Below are 20915 nucleotides of genomic sequence, written 5' to 3' on the forward strand. Positions count from 1 at the left end.
TTTTTTTTGGAGATGGACTCTCACTCTGTTGCCCAGGCTGGAGTGCAATGGTGCTATCTCAGCTCACTGCAACCTCCACCGCCTGGGTTCAAGCAATTCTCCTGCCTCATCCTCTGAGTAGCTGGGATTACAGGCGCACGCCACCATGCCTGGCTAATTTTTGTACTTTTAGTAGAGACGGGGTTTCACTGTTTTGGCGAGGCTGGTCTTGAACTCTTGACCTCAGGTGATCCACCCACCTTGGCCTCCAAAGTGCTGGGATTACAGGCGTGAGCCACTGTGCCCAGCCAAAACTTATTTTACTTTTAAGAAATAACATATTCTAAAATAGACATCCATTTATATCTCAATGTATGCGGGAGCATTTCCCTTGTATATTTATTCGGCATGTCATACAGTGATACCCCCACAAACCTATTCCAAAGAGATGAGCAGAACAGTTTCAACTGCTTATCTAGAAATAGTATATTTATCTGTTCTTATTGAAAGAAGTGAAAAAACAAGAGAATAAGTGCCTTAGTTTGTGCCAACAATCTATCTCTGAATATGACACAGCTTGTGCAAAACTGGCACACCTTGAATGTTAATAAGAGGTTCAATGCTAGCAGCAATTTCCACAGCCCCAAATGAGTTTCATCAGTGTTAAGAAAAAAAAAAATTAAGCTTGTTACTTGTATTTCCCCTGAAAGGATAAAGGCCTTTTATTCTTTGAATTCTAACATAGTCACCATTTTAGAGCAAAAAGGCAAACTAGGTAGCAGATTAGATAAGAACACCATAGTTGCCATTCTCAATTACAACCATGGCTCATCTTGCTACTTTAACTCAATTGGTAACTTGAATTACTGTGTAAGACAGTGTTAGTGTTTTCTTCCATGACAACAATTTCAGAGGTAAAGGCTCCCATTCATTCATGAAAATTTGACTGAGTATTCATCATAAGACTTGGATTTTGTCAGTTAATGCTTCTAAAATTAAACAGCTGCATGACAATTTTTCTTCTTTCTCAGAATTTTAATTGAATTATGTTGTAGCTAGTGTTCAAAAATGATTAAACTCCCTTACCTCCTCTTGCACACACACACACAAATGGTAACTGTGTGGTGAAGGATGTGTTAATTAATTTGATCATGGTGATCATTATAAAATGTACACATATATCAAATCATCATGTCATACACCTTGAATATATACAACTTTTATTTGCTGATCATACCTAAATAAAGCTGGAAAAAAATATAGATTTGCAAAACAAAACAAAACAAAAACAACAAAAAAAGAAGTGATTCACTTCTGATTTACTCTTTTACATTTCCTATTCCCATTCCGGAAGAAGTTCATTCTATTTCTCTTTAGTGCTAATTCTACATTTAACTTATTTCAGGTGAAGAAGATAGGGCCAGTGTAATAAATTCAGGGAAGAATGACTGAAGACCATCCCCTAGGTAATAATGGAATGCTAAAAATTATATATCCTCTATTTTCAGGTTGGAAAGGATGACAAGAGTAAATTTACTTCATAAAATTGCCTTAGACAAATAGGACATTTCTGTAGATGTGAAAAGCACTGAAACCTCAACCAAGCAGACTAAGTGACCCACCCAAGAGTTAAGCTGTGTCCGTGATAGGGCGCTTCAGTTATACAAGGTGTGTAACATCTACTTTTTATATAGGCCGTTAAACCCAGAATTGGCCAGACAGATTCACCTTTAGGACTCAGACATCTGTGTAGTTGTAGAACAATGGTATATGGTCAAAGCAACCCTGCAAATTCTGATCAGTCATATAATAATGAGGTGACCATGATTTTAACAAGTAAAGAAGAATGTATGCCAAAATATAAACTTGAATACAGACATACCTTGAAGATACTGCAGTTCAGTTCCGGACCACTGCAATGAAGCAAATATCTCAATAAAGCAAGCCACACAATTTTTTGGTTTCCTACTGTATATAAAAGTTATGTTTAGCCAGGCGCGGTGGCTCACACCTGTAATACCAGCACTTTGGGAGGCTGAGAAGGGTGGATCACGAGGTCAGGAGATGAAGACCATCCTGGCTAATATGGTGAAACCCCGTTTCTACTGAAAATACAAAAAATTAGCTGGGCATTGTGGTGGGCACCTGTAGTTCCAGCTACTCGGGAGGCTGAGGCAGGAGAATGGTGTGAACCCGGGAGGCAGAGCTTGCAGTGAGCCAAGATTGCGCCACTGCACACCAGACTGGGCTACAGAGTAAGACTCTGTCTCAAAAAAAAAAAAAAGTTACGTGTATAATCTGTTGTAGTCTAGTAAGTGTGCAAGAGCATTATGTCTAAAAAGAGCACAATGTATATACTTTAATTTAAAAATATTTTATTGCTAAAAATGCTAATCATCATCTGAGCCTTTAGTGAGCCATAATCTTTTTGCCGGTGGAGAGTCTTGTCTCAATGTTGACACCTTCTGAGTGATCATGGTGGTGGTTGCTGAAGTCTGGGGTGGCTGTGGTAATTCCTTAAAATAAGGCAACAGTAAAGTTTGACACACTGATTGATTCTTCCTTTCATAAAAGATTTCTGTGTAGCATGTGATACTCCTTGACAGCATTTTACCCACAGAACTTCTTTTAAAATTGGAGTCAATCTTCTCAAACCTGGCTGCTGCTTTATCAACTAAGTTTATGTCATATTCTAAATCTTTTGCCATTTCAACAGTGTTCACGGCATCTTCACCAGGAGTAGATTCCATCTCAAGAAATTATTTTTTTGCTCATCCATAAGAAGTGATTCCTCATCTGTTCAAATTTTATCATGAGATTGTAGCAATTCAGTCACATCTTCAGGCTCCACTTCTAATTCAAGTTTTCTTGCTATTTCCACTACACTTGCAGCGGCTTTCTCCACTGAAGTCTTGAATCAATTCAAAGTAATCTATGAGAATTGGAATCAACTTCTTCTAAACTGCTGTTAAGGTTGATATTTTGACCTCCTCCTATGAATCATAAATGTTTTTAATGGTATCTAGGATGGTAAATCCTTTCCATAAGGTTTTTAATGTATTTTTCTTAGATCCATCAGAAGAATCACTATCTATGGCAGCTATAGCCTTACAAGATGTATTTCTTAAATAATAAGACTTAAAGGCCAAAATTACTCCTTGATACATAGGCTGCAGAATGGACATTGTGTTAACAGGCACGAAAACAACATTAACCTCCTTGTACATCTCCATCAGAGCCCTTTGGTCACTGGGTGCTTTCTCAATGAGGACTAATATTTAGAAAAAAATCTTTTTTTTCTGTGCAGGAGGTCTCAACTGTGGCCTTAAAATATTCAGCAAGCCATACTGTAAACAGGTGTACTATTACACATGTATTGTGTTCCATTTATAGAGTATAGACAGAGTAGATTTAGCATAATTCCTAAGGGCCCTCTGATTTTTGAAATTGTATGATTTCAGTTCTTTTGCATTTGCTGAGGATTGTTTTGTTTCCAATTATGTGATCAATCTTAGAGTATGTGCCATGTGGTGATGAGAAGAATATATATTCTGTTATTTTTAGGTGGAGAGTTCTGTAAAGGTCTATCAGATCCATTTAGTCCAATGTCGAGTTCAGGTCCTAAATGTCTTTGTTAATTTTCTGCCTTGATGATCTAATACTGTCAGTGGAGTGTTGAAGTCTCCCACTATTATTGTGTGGGAGTCTATGTCTCTTTGTAGGTATCTAAGACCTTGCCTTATGAATACAGTGCTCTTATGTTGGGTACATATATATTTAGGGTAGTTAGGTCTTCTTGTTGAATTGAACCGTTTACCATTATGTAATGCCCTTCTTTGTCTTTTTTGATCTTTGTTGGTTTAAAGTCTGTTTGTCTGAAATTAGGATTGCAACCCCTGCATTTTCCTGTTTTCCATTTGCCTGGTAGATTTTCCTCCACCCCTTTATTTTGAGGCTATGTGAGATGGGTCTGTTGAAGACAGGATACCATTGGGTCTTTCTTTTTTATCCAGCTTGCCACTCTGTGCCTTTTAAGTGAGGCATTTAGCCCATTTACATTCAGGGTTAGTATTGATATGTGTGAACTTGATAGTGTCATTGTGTTGTTAGCTGGTTATGCTGGCTTGCTTTTGTGGTTGCTTTATAGTGTCACTGGTCTGTGTATTTAAGTGTGTTTTAGTATTAGATGGTAGCTGTCTTTCCTTTCTATATTTAATGCTCCTTTCAAGATCTCTTATAAGGGAGGTCTGGTAGTAACAAACTCCCACAACATTTGCTTCTCTGAATCTTCTTTCTCCTTCACATAGGAAACTTAGTTCAGATGGATATGAAATTCTTGGTTGAAGATTTGTTTCTTTAAGAATGTTGAATATAGGCCCCTAATCTCTTCTGGCTTATAGGGTTTTAGCTGAGAGGTCTGTTGTTAGCCCGATGGGGTTCCTTTTGCAGGTGACCTGCCCTTGCTCTCTAGCTGACTTTAACATTCTTTCTTTTATTTTGACCTTGGAAAATCTGATGATTATGTGTCTGGGGTATGATCTTCTTGTGTAGAATCTTGCAGGGGTTCTCTGTATTTCCTGAATTTGACTTTTGGTCTCTCTAGCAAGGCTGGGGAGAATGGCTTCAACTTAAAGTCACCAACTTCATCAACTCATAAAAAAAGGATCAGCCTTCCCTTTGAAGTTTTGAAGTCTTAAAGCCCAGCATTGACTTTTCCTTTCTAACTATGAAAGTCTTAGATCTTCTATTGACCTATTCTTCCAATAGAAGGCTATCTTGTCTATACTGAAAATCTGTTGTTTAGTAACCTTTATCACTGATCTTAGCTATATCTTCTGGATAACCTTCTGCACCTTCTAAATTAGCACCTGCTGGTTCATCTTGTACTTTTATGTTATTACACAGATGGCTTCTTAAACTTCCAACCTCTGCTAGCTTCCAACATTTCTTCTGTAGCTTTCTCTCTCAGCTTACATAAAACTGAAGAGAGTCAGGGCCTTGCTCTGGATTAGGCTTTGGCTTAAGAAAATGTTGTGGCTGGTTTGATTTTCTATCCAGACCACTCAAACTTTCTCCATATCAGCACTAAGGCTGTTTCACTTTTTTTTTTTAATCATTTGTGTATTCACTGGAGTAGACTTTTAATTTCCTTCAATAACTTTTCCTTTGCATTCACAACTTGGATAACTCTTTGGTGCAAGAGGCCTAGCTTTTAGCCTATATTGGCTTTCAACATGCCTTCCTCACTAAGCTTAATTAATTTAAACTGAGAGACATGTGACTTTTCCTTTCACTTGGACACTGTATTAGTTTGTTTTCATGCTGCTGATAAAGACATATCTGAAACTGGAAACAAAAAGAGGTTTAATTGGACTTACAGTTCCACATGTATGGGAGCCCTCCAAATCATGGCAGGAGGCAAAAGACTCTTCTTACATGGTGGCGGCAAGAGAAAAATGAGGAAGAAGCGAAAGCAGAAACCTCTGATAAACCCCTCAGATCTCAGGAGACTTATGCACTATCATGAGAACAGCACAGGAAAGACTGGCCCCCATGATTCAATTACCTCCCCCTGGATCCCTCCCACAACCTGTGGGAATTCTGGGAGATACAATTCAAGTTGAGATTTGGGTGGGGACACAGCCAAACCACATCATTCTGGCCCTGGCCCCTCCAAATCTCATGTCTTCACACTTTAAAACCAATAATGCCTTCTCAGCAGTCCCCCAAAGTCTTAATTCATTTCAGCATTAACCCAAAAGTCCACAGTCCAAAGTCTTACCTTAGACAAATCTTAGGCAAATCTTTTCGCCTATAAGCCTGTAAAATCAGAAGCAAGCTAGTTACTTCCTAGATACAACAGGTATTGGGTAAATACAGCTGTTCCAAATGGAAGAAATTGGCCAAAACAACAGGATTAGGATTACAGGGCCCATGCAAGTCTGAAATCCTGCAGGGCAGTCAAACTTTAAAGCTCAAAAATGATCTCCTTTGACTCCATGTCTCACATCCAGGTCACGCTGATGGAAGAGGTGGGTTCCCATGGTCTTGGGCGGCTCTACTCTGCAGCTTTGCAGAGTACAGCCTCCCTCCTGTCTGCTTTCATGGGCTGGCATTGAGTGACTGCGGCTTTTCCAGCAGCACAGTGCAAGCTGTTGGTGGATCTACCATTCTGGGGTCTGGAGGACAGTGGCCCTCTTCTCACAGCTCCACTAGGCAGTGCCCCAGCAGGGACTCTGTGTGGGGGCTCTGATCCCACATTTCCTTTCTGCACTGCCCTAGCACAGGTTCTCCATGAGGGCCCCAAATCTGCAGCAAACTTTTGCCTGGGCATCCAGGCATTTCTGTACGTCTTCTGAAATCTAGGCGGAGGTTCCCAAACCTCAGTTCTTGACTTTTGTGCACCCACAGGCTCAATACCATATGGAAGCTGCCAAGGCTTGGGGCTTCCACCCTCTGAAGCCACAGCCCGAGCTCTGTGTTGGCCCTTTTCAGCCACAGCTGGAGCAGCTGGGACATAGAGCACCAAGTCCTTAGGCTGCATACAGCACAGGGACCCTGGGCCTGGCCCAGAAAACCACTTTTTCCTCCTGGGCCTCTGGGTCTGTGATGGGAGGTCTGCCATGAAGGTCTCCGACATGGCCTGGAGACATTTTCCCCATGGTCTAGGGGATTAACATTAGGCTCCTTGCTACTCATGCAAATTTCTGCAGCTGGCTTGAATTTCTCCTCAAAAAATGGGTTTTCCTTTTCTACTGCATCGTCATGCTGCAAATTTTCTGAACTTTTATGCTCTATTTCCCTTTCACAATGAAATGCTTTTAATGGCACCCAAGCATTCACCTCTTGTATGCTTTGTTGTTTAGAAATTTCTTCTGCCAGTTACCCTAAATCATCTCTCACTTTCAAAGTTCCATGAATCTCTAGGGCAAAATGCTGCCAGTCTTTTTGCTAAAACATAACAAGAGTCATATTTGCTCCAGTTCCCAAAAAGTTCCTCATCTCCATCTGAAACCACCTCAGCCTGGACTTTATTGTCCATATCGTTATCAGGCTGTTGGGTCAAAGTTATTCAATAAGTCCTTAGGAAGATCCAAACTTTCCCACATTTTCCTGTCTTCTTCTGAGCCCTCCAAACTCTTCCAAACTCTGCCAGTTACCCAGTTCCAAAGTCACTTCCACATTTTTGGGTATCTTTTCAGCAATACCCCACTCTACTGGTACCAATTTACTGTATTAGTTTGTTTTCATGCTGCTGATAAAGACGTACCAGAAACTGGGAACAAAAATAGCTTTAATGGGACTTACAGTTCCACATGCCTTGGGAGGCCTCAGAATCATGGCTGGGGGCAAAAGGCCCTTTTTACATGGTGGTGGCAAGAGAAAAATGAGGAAGAAGCAAAAGTGGAAACCCCTGATAAACCCATCAGATCTAGTGAGACTCACAATCATGAGAATAGCATGGGAAAGACTGGCTCCCATGATTCAATTACCACCCCCTGGGTGCCTCCCATAACACATGGAAATTCTGGGAAATACAATTCAAGTTGAGATTTGGTTGGGGACACAACCAAACCATATCAGACACGTAGAGGTCATTGTAGCATTATTAACGCTCCTAATTTCAATATTGTTGTGTTTCAGGGAATAGGGAAGCCAGAGGAGAGGGAGAGAGATAGGGGAAGAGCCATTCAGTGAAGCAGTCAGAACACACACAACATTTAGTGATTAAGTTCCCCACCTTATATGGGTGCAATTCATGGTGTGCCAAAACAATATAATAATAGCATCAAACGTCACTCATCACAGATCACCAAAACAGATATAATAATAATAAAAAAGTTTGAAACATTGCAAGGATTACCAATATGTAACACAGAGACTCAAAATGAGCACAAGTCATTGGAAAAATGGAGCCAGAAGACTTGCTTGTTACAGGGTTGCAACAAACCTTCAATTTGTAAAAACACAATTATCTACAAAACACAATAAAGCAAATCACAATAAAATGATGTATACCTGTATACGACTTACTGGTATTTATCTGCTGACTACTATCAGCAACATCCTTAGATATTGTTTCTAATTCCAGAGTTGAACCATCTAGAATGAATCCCATTGCAGTGAAACTCAGTTGAATTATTCCACTTAATTTGCTTTCTAAATGAAAACTACTGTTTTGAAACTCACCAGTGTGTGATTTGGTTGTAATCATATAAAAGAGTAAATTTATCTCTTTGCTCATTTTAGGAACTATTGCCACACAGTCCTCATTGGGCTTCCTGTTTTTCATCTAAAAATCTCTTTCTCATTCCTCAACCCCCAAAGGGAAATAGATCTAAGACTTTGAAGCAAGACATCATTTTTGTCGCCTCTATTATCTTGCATAATGCCTAGAAAATTATAGGTCCTGATGCTTTTTTTCCATTCAGTATATGAGGCCTTTGTTGAACAGAAGCATAGACAACCACCTCACCACAAGGTAAGTAATCTCTAGATTTTCAGACTCTTTCTTAAAACCAGAAAAATAATCTTGGAATTCAGATTCTTTCTTAAAACCACAAAAACAATCTTGGAAGTAAGAAAAGTTGCTCAAACAGTAACCCCAAGGGAAACAAATCTTAGAAGCAGAGAACAGTGATGAGTAGATAGCAATCTCTTTTTTGGGATGAGTTGGGAGTTTGGTGTGGACTTTTTGATTTGTCATATTAAAATCAGAGGTATAAGATTTTCCTTTGTATTTAAACAAAAAGCTTATGATTTGAAGATAAACAGAATATATCAGTTTCACTGCTAAATATATGTTGATCACTGTAGCTGATATTGAGGAGAGAAAGTGGTAAATGACAGGAAGATGCACCTATTAAAACTGAATTAATCTGTATTTATATGGTCATTTTAACCTTCAAACAGAAAATGTCTTTAATCAAGAAATTTCAACAGACTGCTAAAAACAGAAAATGCCAAAGCCATTTCTTCTGGTACATACTAAAATGCATAAATTTCTTATATGATGAATGAGAAAATTTTTTTTGATATATGATTTTTTTTCTTGTACAGAAATTTGGCAGGCAACATATACCACCCTTTATACGCAAAGTGGCTCAATCAACAAATGGCCTTTTTTAAAATTACAAATCTGGTAATCTGTGTCCCTTTAACAGAATAATGATAGGGATGGATGTTTTCCTATGTGCAATACAAAATGATGGAACAATGGGGTGTTTATTTTGGCTCAGGGACTTTGTAGAAAGGTCCTATCTGTTCTCCCTTCATAAAATCTTGCCTATAAATTAATTACACCCAAAAAGTTGAGCTGAGAAAAACCAACACTTTAGCTTTTCCTCTTGGCCAAAATTGTTAATTTGGGAAATGCAAATAAGCTTTGCCAAATTATTTAAAAACAGCAAAGAGAATATGTGAACATGCTAAAAACATTTCACCCTGAACTATTTCCAAAGATTGACTGCTCCATTTTTGATATAGTTAACAACTTAGATAAATACATTTTATATAACTAGAACTCTCAACCCAAGTAATATCCTCTCTTCTAAAATAAGAAGTCAATATTCTCTCTTTCTTCATAAATAAGTAATCCCAGCAAAGCAAAAAAATCAAAAGAAAATAAGCCAAAGTAATATGTGCCAAGTGTGGCTTCAGTGATCTGCTTTTTAAGTAGATGAGCTCTTTGGCAGATGAAAATCGTTACCAGACGAAAATGTAAAGCTTTCTAAAATGTGACAGAAATGTTTCAGAGAAGATCTGCAGCATGAGTAGCTTTACAAATCCGAAACTAAATTCTAAATTATATCTGAAAGCCAGTGCAGCTGCCACCTGAAAGGCCTAGAATAAGAAATATGGAGTAAATCCTGAAAAAGATACTGGCTTAAGAAATTATGGCTTCATAGTATATAGATCAAAGGAAGACTATATCTGAGATGCCATCCTGTAACCTGAAAAGTCTGGATATATGCATTCTTAGTGCCCATTGCTGTGTATGAGGGGAAAATTTTCACACAAAAGAAACAGAAGAATTTTTGGCGAATCCAAGGCAAAGGCACCCTCAAGAACAGCCTATGATTCTTGCAAGAGGTTTTCTTCAGGCAAGGAGCACAATAGGACTCTTGTCCTATTCCCTTGGCTTCTCGCCACTTGCCATATACGCATCCAGCTGATCATTCCATAAACATTTTTGAGTGCCTATTGCACACGTACACTTTCAAGAGCACTCAAGACCAGTGGTAAAGGTTTCCTACTTCATGGAACTGGCATCTAGTGAAAGAAAATTGACAATAAAAAGTTTAAAGAAAAACAGTGAAAAGGACACAATCAGGTGGAGATAAATGCTATAAAGGTAGCCCAATAGGTGATGTGATAGAGAGCAACGGAGACCAGAAGGGGTGACACATATGTAAATTCAGGTCAGAGAAATCCTTGCAGTTGAGCTGAGATCTGAATGACAAAAAGAAGCCTGCTATGTCAAAATCTGAGGGTGAAGCATTCCGGGCAAGGGGATAGGGACTAGAAGGAGAGTTGAAGTGGCTGGAGCTCATTGAGCCAGTTGTCCTCACTTCAATCACCTTTGATTGTGTATGCTTATACTGCTGCTGTAACATGCTCTTGAAACTTGGGGCAAAAGAAGAAAACATAGGGACAAAAAAAGTACCCATTCTTGTAAAAGCATCAAGAGGTCTTAGGGTCTTAAACACAATCATGACCCTAATAATCTTGATATCAAGTGCCTGAGTGTCATTCCAGTTTATTTTCCAGTCCTGAGAAATTTGGCCAGCTTCTCAAGGCTGAAAGCACAGAGAGAATGAATGGCAGACAGTGCAGGGTTAAGGAGTGAAGGATGCGGCTATAAAAGGCATTGCAACTAACTGCCTGTCCCCATGAGATCTCTGACCATAAAGCTATGCCATAAAGCTTTTCCTGATTGTTCAGGGGATTTACACAAGATCACAAGGTATCTTGTGGTACAATGATACCTCTCCTGCTTTCAACTCACCTGGCTCTTTATTATAGTTCCCCTTGTATAATAGGTACTTTAGGATTTGTCTTGGCACTGTTAACCTATGTGTGACTTCCTGCAGAAACTGGTCTAATTGATCTCTTCTCAGTACCTAACACAGGGCCAGGCACATCATGGACGCTCAGTAAGTGATAAATTCCCTGGGATTGCCTTTAGCTATATTGGACTAATATTCCAACTACAGGCATACTAATTGTACTCAAATAATAAAATTATTTTGTTGTGTATCAGCAAAACTTCTGTGTTATCCATCAAAGCAAAGAAATATTCACAACATTCATACCAATACCTGGCATAAAGTAGAGACACAGTGATACTCACTGAATACATGCATGCATGTCTTAGTGGACAAATCAATGAACAAATTGCAGCAAAAACAACTGTACTTATGGTCATTTAATTCATTCAACAATCAGTTTTTACTACATGTGTCATACCCTGCTGAGCACTACAGTGCCAATGGTGAGGTAGACAGACCTAGGCCCTGTTGTAAAGGAATTTTGAGTCTAGTAGGTCAGCAGATATGACTGAGGTCATCACACATGAAGGCTACCTAAAAGAAATGGTCAACTTTATTTAAAATGTAGACAAGGGGTCAATGCCAACATATAACCGTGACATCTTTTTAGAAATCAGATCCACAGACAGAGCAAATGGTTGAGAAAGGTAACAACTGATGGTAGCTAAAGTTGCCTCTTGGTAACTTGGGATGAGTTACTGAGAGAATTTGCAGAATCTTCTCTTTGGCCATCTATAAAACTACACCAGAGCTTTTTATGTGTGTCCTGATTGTGTGTGGTCATGTTTAAAGTTAGAAGGAAATACTGAGAGACTTAAATTTGTCTTCTGCCAGTATTCTTTACCATACCAAGATTCTTTTACTAGTTCTAAACACTTTAAATGTAGCAGCTATTTTTCTGAGGAATAATGGGAAAAATTAGAATTTATGAGCTGAAAAACAATGCATTGCCCTTATTCTCCCATAATTCAGGAAAAACAGCTAAGTGAAATTTTGGTCAAACTTTCCAAAAAGTTTTGGGCTGAAGACAAGCATGGAAAAATTCAAGCCCAAAGGAGATATTTCCAGAAATTTAGAAGCAAGTGAAAACAGGGGGTTATAGCAGTTCAGTATTTGCTGCCAGGAACAAAGTATATACGATCTTATTTATTGCTGAAATCTTTTCAGAGAGACAGCATCTGGTTTCAGTGAGGTCTTGCTTTCATCCCATCCAGCAGCTGGACTAAACACTCCAGCACAGGGAGATCAACCAATTTGCCAAGGTGACACAGCGATTAGCGACTCTTTCCAGATTAGACCACAAGAGCCTCCTGGCTCCTTGAATGCCAAGAAAAAGTCACATGACTAACAGAGAGTTTAACACGTTTTTTTTCCTACTTCAAGTGACTTCTTCAGCTTGCATTTTTATTTGTGTTTACATTTTTGGAGTCCCAAAGAGTGAGTCTTTCTCACTTTGCCACATTTCTCCAGGGGGAGGATCAGATATGAACATGGTTTCTTGTGAATGCCAAAATGCCCCGCCTTCTTCAAGGAGGATTTATTCATCTAGGCCGAGTGTGCTCATGGCAGAAATCAGAAATGGTCATGCAATATTCCACTCATACTGAGGCAGAGAGAGACAGTGATCCAAATGCTAGCTAACTCTGAACAGAGAGGTTGGGCACTCTGCTTTGGTCATTCCAAAACTGCCTCTCTGAGGCAGGGGAAAAGCTGATGAAGATGAGGTTAACTCTGCCAGGAGAAAGCACTATAAACTTTTACTTCTTTTAGAGCTTTTTCTCTACCAGTACTATTTTTGCAGAGCCCTGGCTAGAGACAATGAGTTCCTTCATTCTTTTTGCATATGTCTTCCATACCAAAAGGAGAAAAGGAGGCTCTGTTTCCTAAGCATATGTTTTCCCTACACCTCAAGAAGACCATGTTGAGTTGCAAAGGGAACAAACAACCAACAACACACACACAAACTCTTTTAATAAGAGGTTATGAAATTAATGTAATTTCCACCAATCAATCTGTTTTCCTCTGTATGAGTAGCTGCCCACACACACACAAAATTATTAATACTATCATTAATCATTATTATGAATATATACTATATTATATAATAATATATATTAATTATTAGAATCATGAATTCAAAAGGCTAACTTAAGAAAAAAAGGGAAGAGGGCGAGAGAAGGAAGAGGATTACAACCATTCTTTTTCATGTCTAAACTTCAAGCTCATGGATAACAGTCTAATATGAGAAGACCAGGGAACTGAGAGAACTGAGCCGCTTAGTTGTGCGAATGGACCTGGCATATTCTAAACTGGCCAAAAGAATATCAGGAAGGAAACAAGACCTCATTTGGTCCTTAGACCCCTCAATGGCAACAGACAGGGCACAGCATCAAGAGAAAACACACACGCTTTTGTAATACAAGAAAACACCCAGAAGACATGTTGTTTTAATAATGCCAAAAAAAAAAAAAAGGCCACTATGAGTGACAGCAACCTAACTTCACTTTAAGTCTGAATGAATAATACCACTTAAGAAACTCATACAATTTCAATACAATAAGATTTAGAAATTTATTTTAAACTTACTGCAGATGTCAAAACACATGAATACCAAATACTTCACTTCTTGCTTCTTTTACATTACAATTTTCTTCTTTAATTGGAGCAGAAAAAAACAGGTCCTGACCATAAAAAAGTGATGACATTTCAAGCATGTGGACTGATGTTTTAGTTACATATGCATGCTATTCCCTTTTGACTTATATTTTTTCCAAGGATCAGCCATGCTAATTTTCATACTGTACTCATTCATTCAGTATTTACCGAGTGCCTACCATGGGATAGGTACTGATTTAGGCCCAGAGGTTATAGTCATAAACAACACAGACACATCCCTGCCTTCCTGGAGCTTTCAATTCAGCACTCTTGTTTCATTTCAAAGTTCAGTTACTGTTTTGTTAAAGCTCAGTTCAGGTTTAAAAAGGAAACCTCCATCCAAGGAAAATTCTGAAGTTATTGTTGTCTTTCCAAAATTTATTTTCTCAACCCTCCAATTAGTCCATTGGTATAAAACTCACAGTAAATGTCATTCTTAGAGGAAAGAACTTCAACATGATAGTTATTTTTTGCTTTGAGAAGATGAGTTTTAAAATAATAAATGCTTAATGATTTAACCAGTAGCTTCAGCTGTTACATGCCAAACTAAGTGTTAAAACAAACACCAGGGCAGGCAGACTGAAAAAGATGCCTCCAAATTTTAAATTTAAGTTTTTTCTCCCCCTAAAAAGCTACACTGACATCCTTAGTGAACACCGGTAAATAATTACACACTCTGGCACTCAAGTGCAAACAATCAGGTTTCAAAGTTTACCCCAACCAGCTGTCCATAAAAAATCTTTTGACAGTGCCAGTAGAGATCAACCTGACCACAGAGGACATGAGGCAACTGGCCAGGACATAAGTCACATAGGTCTACACTTCTGTTTCAGTATAATTTCCAACCGTCTTGCTGATGGGCTCCAAGGCTCTCCAAAGCCACATGAAGACGTCTATATATCTCTTCTCAGGAAAAACTGAAAATTAACTTTCTATTTGAGATTCTTCCACTTTCCTTCTTGAACTTTCTCTTCATCTCCCACTTCCTTGTCCTCTTTCCTCTATTGTCTCTTCCCTACTTTCTCTCCAGGGTCAGATACTGCTTTCAGCTCTTTTCCTGTATTATCTTACCAGAGCCACACACAACCCTAAGAAGCAGCTCAGCAATCATGTCATGTTGCAAAAGGGAACCCTGAAGCCCAGGGTCACATAGCTGGGAAGTAGCCAAGCCAGGATTTCAACCAGCTCACCTGACTCCGGGGTCCACAATCACTGTGCCATATTGCCTCTAATGTGACTTTTGGCTTAAGTATTTATGATAAAGATGAACTGGTGGTTTAAGTAGGCAAGTAGCAATGACACCTAAGAAATTAATCTTAATTTCTGCTATGCTTGAGAAAAATCTAACAAATTCTTACTTCAATTAACTGCTTTAAAGGTGGAAATCAAGGTGGCTAATTAATGGGCAATTTATTAAGGGTTTTTCTACACCAGCTTTGAGACTTTTGTCTCTTCCATGTGGAAGTACACTGAGAAAAGTCAGGAGCAAATGCCAATTAGAGATTATAAAGACTACAAAGAACTAAGAAAAAGAAAACAACAAAAATCTAACTTATTATGTTACTACATTCTCTGTGCCCCCTCTAAAAACAAACCAAATGAAGTCTTTGTTTCTATTAACATCTATTATTGTTATTCATTTCACAAATTAGGAATAGTTTTCAGTGGGCTTATTCTTAGATTGAAACCAAACAACTTGATGGAGCAAATGTTAAAATACTAGCTCCTACAAGATCAACATACCTAAGGAACTAATTTCATAGGCTGCGATAAAACTGAAGAAATGGAAAGGTTGCTACTGCCCTCCTTCCACCAAGGCCTTTACACCTCTATTTTATTCTTCCTGGTTATGAAGGTTGGACCACCCACTAAATTTTCTCCAGCTAAATAAACAGCTACAGCTGAGAACAGTGCAAAGTCCTTGGCTTTCTGCTTTTATATCCACCCAGTGTTAATTCAAGAATGATTTTCAGCGGGTTATAGACTAAATCCAACAGAATAAAATTGGGATCTTAATTAAGAATTACCACTAAATGCATGAAATCATTAGGTTAGCCCTCAGCCTGCCTGTGTCGACCATTACTCTTCTTTCCTCTAGAACAACACCTTGGTGCCTAGAAGCCAAGACTATTTGGATGACATAGAACATAATGGCATTAATCCCATCTGTGGAAAAAGAAAATGCAGGAGCTTATAAAGCAGATTCCATTGGTAAATTGACTGTGTTTAACGACAGGAAGAGAGTATATTGGGAGATGAAAAAGGAAAAACATGTTAACAACAATTGTAAATAGTAGCTGTCTTCATGAAAGAGACAGTAGCCTAAGCCAAAATAAACTACAAGGAAAAGAAAATCCTGCTGTTACCAACCAGTAAGGCAAAGCTGCTTTCTGGATTTGCAATCACTTTTCTTTAGTCATTCTTTGGTTTTCTGGAAGGGACCAGGTTTCTATGGAACTCTGATGAGCTCTGGGGAACAGCAGCAGCTAAGGTATATTTAGCAAACATACACTAAGAGTCTACTATGCTCAAGACACTGCATTTTGGTTAAGCCTGCATCATGCTTTACAGTCTTGTAGCTTAAGTACCCTTTGCAAATTCAGTCTGTGCTCCTGATAAAAGGTGACTGCCCTCTCCTGGCCACCTTTCATGAGACTGTTTACTTTCAGATCTTATTAATAGTTGTCACCATCACCTGTTGCCCATCACTCTTCCTCATCTGAGATGCCAAAAACTGCCAGGGAAATGCAGTGTGTGATCAGTTCTTAAAGGTACAATTATGTGTGAGACTAAACACAGGAAAACGTGCATACATAGTTCTCTTAGCAATGAAATGGGGGACCTTCCACTGACCTTCACACAATCTTTTCTTTCTATCCTCCTCTCACCCTGCAATGACTACAGACCCCCACTAATGTCCCCACTGTGGCAGAATTCCAAGCACAGGCCTGGGCATTACCTTATCAGAGCTCCCCATCTAGTCACTGTCTTTGCCTCCAATCTTTCTTAGGCCCTGCCCCAATTGTCCACATCTATTTCTCAACCCCAGCACCTGGTTCTGCTGAATTACCCATTTATATTGGTTATAGGGTATCCCAATATCTCTGAATAGCTTCTTTTTTTTAAAAAATCTAGAACCATTTATGCATATGGTCATAGATAGCTGGGAGTTTGAATAGCCCCAGATATAAGTCACTTTTCAAAGGTCATAAATTATAATAGGACAGAAGAGAGACCTGGTTATCAGAGGAGCAAGGCTGGAGATCTCAACAAGGGGTGAAGTGTGAATTTATCTTCCCAATATGGACTCCCTGGGTCTGCCAATCCAAAGAGGTGACCTTGGTCATGGAAGATTTGCAGAACAAATCTTGCCTGTGGACTTGCACCCAGAAGGCACTTGTAGGCAGTCAATGCAGAATCCAAAAATTACTTGTAAGATGCGCCCAGTGAATTCAGCAAATGTTTTATTTTAGCCATTTGTCTTCAAGGTCAGTTCTGGTTAAAGAAGTTGCTCATTTTAACTAGAAGAAAAAATAAATTCTGGGTGAAGCAAGCTTTGTTTTATTTTTCTTTTCCAGTAAGTAATAAAATCATTTTTTCAAAGACCTTCAGGATAGAAAAGATTTTTTATATTTAACCCATTAATGTTTGCAGTCATTTTTTATATTTAACCCATTAATGTTTGCAGTCAACTAATCCCTAGAAATAAGAACAAAGAAGGGAAGACAGGAAGGTAACACACATGAGCTAACATCACAGATAATCCTCAGACCTCTTTATTTGAGTTTTAACCTCACCCTGCTGAAGCTTTTTTTTTTTTTTGAGACGGAGTTTTGCTTTTGTTGCCCAGACTGGAGTGCAATGGCGCGATCTTGGCTCACCGCAACGTCCGCCTCCCGAGTTCAAGCGATTATCCTGCCTCAGCATCCCGAGTAGCTGGGATTACAGGCATGCACCACTACGCCTGGCTAATTTTGTATTTTCAGTAGAGACAAGGTTTCTCCATGTTGGTCAGGCTGGGCTGGAACTCCTGAGGTGATCGGCCCACCTCGGCCTCCCAAAGTGCTGGGATTACAGACGTACAGTACCACGCCTGGCCCCTGCTAAGCCTTTTATCAGAGCTGCTAAGAAATAACCAATGTGACATATTTAAGCTTCATCTCATCTATTTCCTCTCCATGGCCCTGAGTTGGGCTGCTAATGAGCTGTGAAGTGACAAAGATAACCGGCCTCTATATGGGAGAGAGAAGACTAGAGCTGGATAATCCACAATGTCATTTGGGTTCTCAGCAAAAGCTGCGTATTTCCTATTATAGCCCTAGGAGATGATTTAAGAAGGTGAGAGGGCACTTTTCTCCCAAATAACTGCTCCTACACAATTGAAATTTCACCAAAGAGGTAGATTTCTTTGTGTCAAAGCATCACATCTCCAGTAGTCTTTGATTATCTAAATTTTGCTCAATCAACTGAGATTCAGAAATGTGAAGTAGCTTGCTATTGCTAATGATACACAACCTGTCAATGGCAGAACTGGGACTCAGATCAGAGGGGATAGTGTTTTAATCATAAACTTCTAAGAATCTCTCTAATTCAACCTTATTTCTCTGACCCCTTTAAAAAAATATCCCCCAGAGCCATAAGTTCAGGACATCAAAGTAATAACCTCAGGGTATACAAAAATGTTGCTGGAGTAAGGGGTGATGCCACCAAAAGTTGCACCATGAATCAGATCTGGTAGAAGGGAAATGAGACCAGAAAAAGAGAATGGATCAAAGCTTTCAATTCTAGTTAAAAAAAAAAAAAGTTACTGAATGGTTACTTGTGCCATCATGGTAACCAATGAACAACCTGTAAAGTTAGTTTTCAATGGGCAGCCTGATAGTCAAGTGTAGGGCCCTAAAGGATTTGAAGACAGTGTAAGCATTGCTGAAAAGAAAATGCAGAAATGAATATTGATAGTTTGTTCAGACACATAAACAAGTAGGTTGTCTATATATATATATATATATATATATATATATATATATATATATGTGTCAGGCACTTATCTGAGTACTGGGGACAGGGGCATGCTCTCTGGTCACACAGCCTTATAGTTGACAGTTTGGAAAAGCCAGGGAGGGATCAGGTGAGAAAGGTAAGGAGTGAGAAGACGAATCTGGTTGTATCACCAAAAACCTTTGATAGCTGTATAGTTGGATCGATTCCAAAATCTTCATGGCATATACACCTACTGCTCTCTCCTCTGCCTACCCTGTGCCCCACCCCCAGCCCCATACCTAATGAATCACCATTCCCTGAACACCTCAGAAATCTGTACTTCTTTGTGTCTTTGAATATGTGGATTCCTGGATCCCCCCACCATTCTCTGCCTTGAGATCCCCTGAGTCCATTTTCTCACATTGTTTTCATCACCACCCTTGTGAAGCCTTGTCCAGCACCAGAGGGAGTTCATTACCATCTTCCTGCTCCTTTATAACATCAGCACAAACCAGCACTGTGGCCATCACTGTGGAGTATTGGAATGTCCTATTTTTTGACCATACACAGGGATTGGTAGGGGGTAAAGAGGCAATTAATTCAAATTTCCATCAAATATTAATTTTTCAGCAACCCACCAGCAGCTCAAGCGTAGGGTCTATCTGCAGTCTGTGGACTTAATTTTTAATTGTTAGCATAAGAGCTTGGGTTCCTAGAATGGGAGCAGGGAGTGGTTATGATGACAGAGGGGTGCAAAAAGATGAATTCAACCCATATCACAGTATTTTTCCAGGCCAGAAATATTAAGACTTTATTGCTGAAATATTAAGACTTTAAATGTCTGAATACCCCAAAGGGTAGTGTGAACAGCATGAAACTCTGATGCATCCTAAGGAAGACATAAAACCAGGTTTGATAAAAGTCATTCTCCTCTTTCACACAAACACACACACACACACCTGCAAACACATAAACAAAATCAGTAAGTAAAGAAAGACAAATTATTATCTAACAAAAAAAGCCAGATAACAGCTAACAAAAACAAAAAACAAACAAACAAACAAAAAACAAAAAACAGAGGACTGTTTGTAGATGGAGCTTGAGCTTCATTCATTCATTCATCCAACATTTAGTAAATGCCTTGTATCTGCTGGACCTTATTCCAGACACTAAAGATATAATAGAGAAAAACAAAGGAGGAAAACAAGTTTAAAAACCCACAAGTCTTGCCCTCACGGATCTTAATACTTATGGATGTGGTTCAGCCAATACATGAGTATTATAATATATCAGATGATGATAAATACTATGGAGAAAATTAAACTATGATGTAAAGTAGAGAATGTTGTTGGGGTGGTGTTGTTCTTTTAAATCAGCTGGTTAGAGAGGTTCAAACTATGAAAAATATTTTTAAATAAAGATCTGAAATAGAAGAAGAAATCCGTGAGGACTTCTGGAGGGAAAGCATTCCAGGCGGGGAAAGACCAGTAGCAAAAGTCACAAGGTGGGTGCTCACCTGACACATGGGAAATAACAAAGATGACCCAAGGAGTACAGTCTGTTCTATTACAGCATGTGTTTCTGTAACAGCAAGCAGCTCATATGCTACTGGTAAATAGTGGGATAATATTGGTATTACATGGAAACAAGATTTTTCTTAGGCAAGAGGAGTAAGAATAGCAAGAACAGAATTATAACCTTAGCAGGAAAGGAAAAATCCCTGAAGTTGGCTGCTGCACAGACTGCAGTGATTTCGGCTCTCTTAAGGGAATTAAAGATGAGCGCCTGCACCCAGAGGTGTCTCCCAAGAAATACGCCCTCTCCCACCAGGCAAAGCTATCTGCTCATTCTTCCTATGACCACTTTTGTGGTAGGCCCTCTGGCTCAGAGCTCCATTCATCTGTCTCATCTCAGCTCCCCAGCCGGCATCTCCATGCTACTGTTTTTGTGCATTTTTAATATTCCTTGAGTCGCCTTCAGTCAATCTGAGCTGCCTGCCTTCCTGTTATCTCCCAAGGTATCTATTATTGCTTTGGTTAGTGCTACAGTTTTTTATGTTGTATAAGATATGAGTGTTCTATTCCAATCGTAATTTTACCATAAGACCTGTTATTTTTCAAAGTACATCTTGCAGACCAAAAAGTTTTACAGAACACATAAATAGCGTTATAGCAGAAACATCTGCCCAAATGAAGTCAAGGATTTCAGGGAACCAGATCACAAAGGGCTCTATAGGCCATCATGAAATGG

At 39.1% G+C, this 20915-nt stretch overlaps 1 protein-coding gene across 2 annotated transcripts in view; it reads right to left on the bottom strand.

Moving 5' to 3' along the window:
* The window catches only part of GHR (growth hormone receptor), a 299067-nt gene that overhangs the window by 189460 nt on the left and 88692 nt on the right, over positions 1–20915 (bottom strand). The window lies entirely within an intron of this gene.

This window comes from Pan troglodytes, chromosome 4 (assembly GCF_028858775.2).
Source record: "Pan troglodytes isolate AG18354 chromosome 4, NHGRI_mPanTro3-v2.0_pri, whole genome shotgun sequence".
Taxonomy (NCBI): domain Eukaryota; kingdom Metazoa; phylum Chordata; class Mammalia; order Primates; family Hominidae; genus Pan; species Pan troglodytes.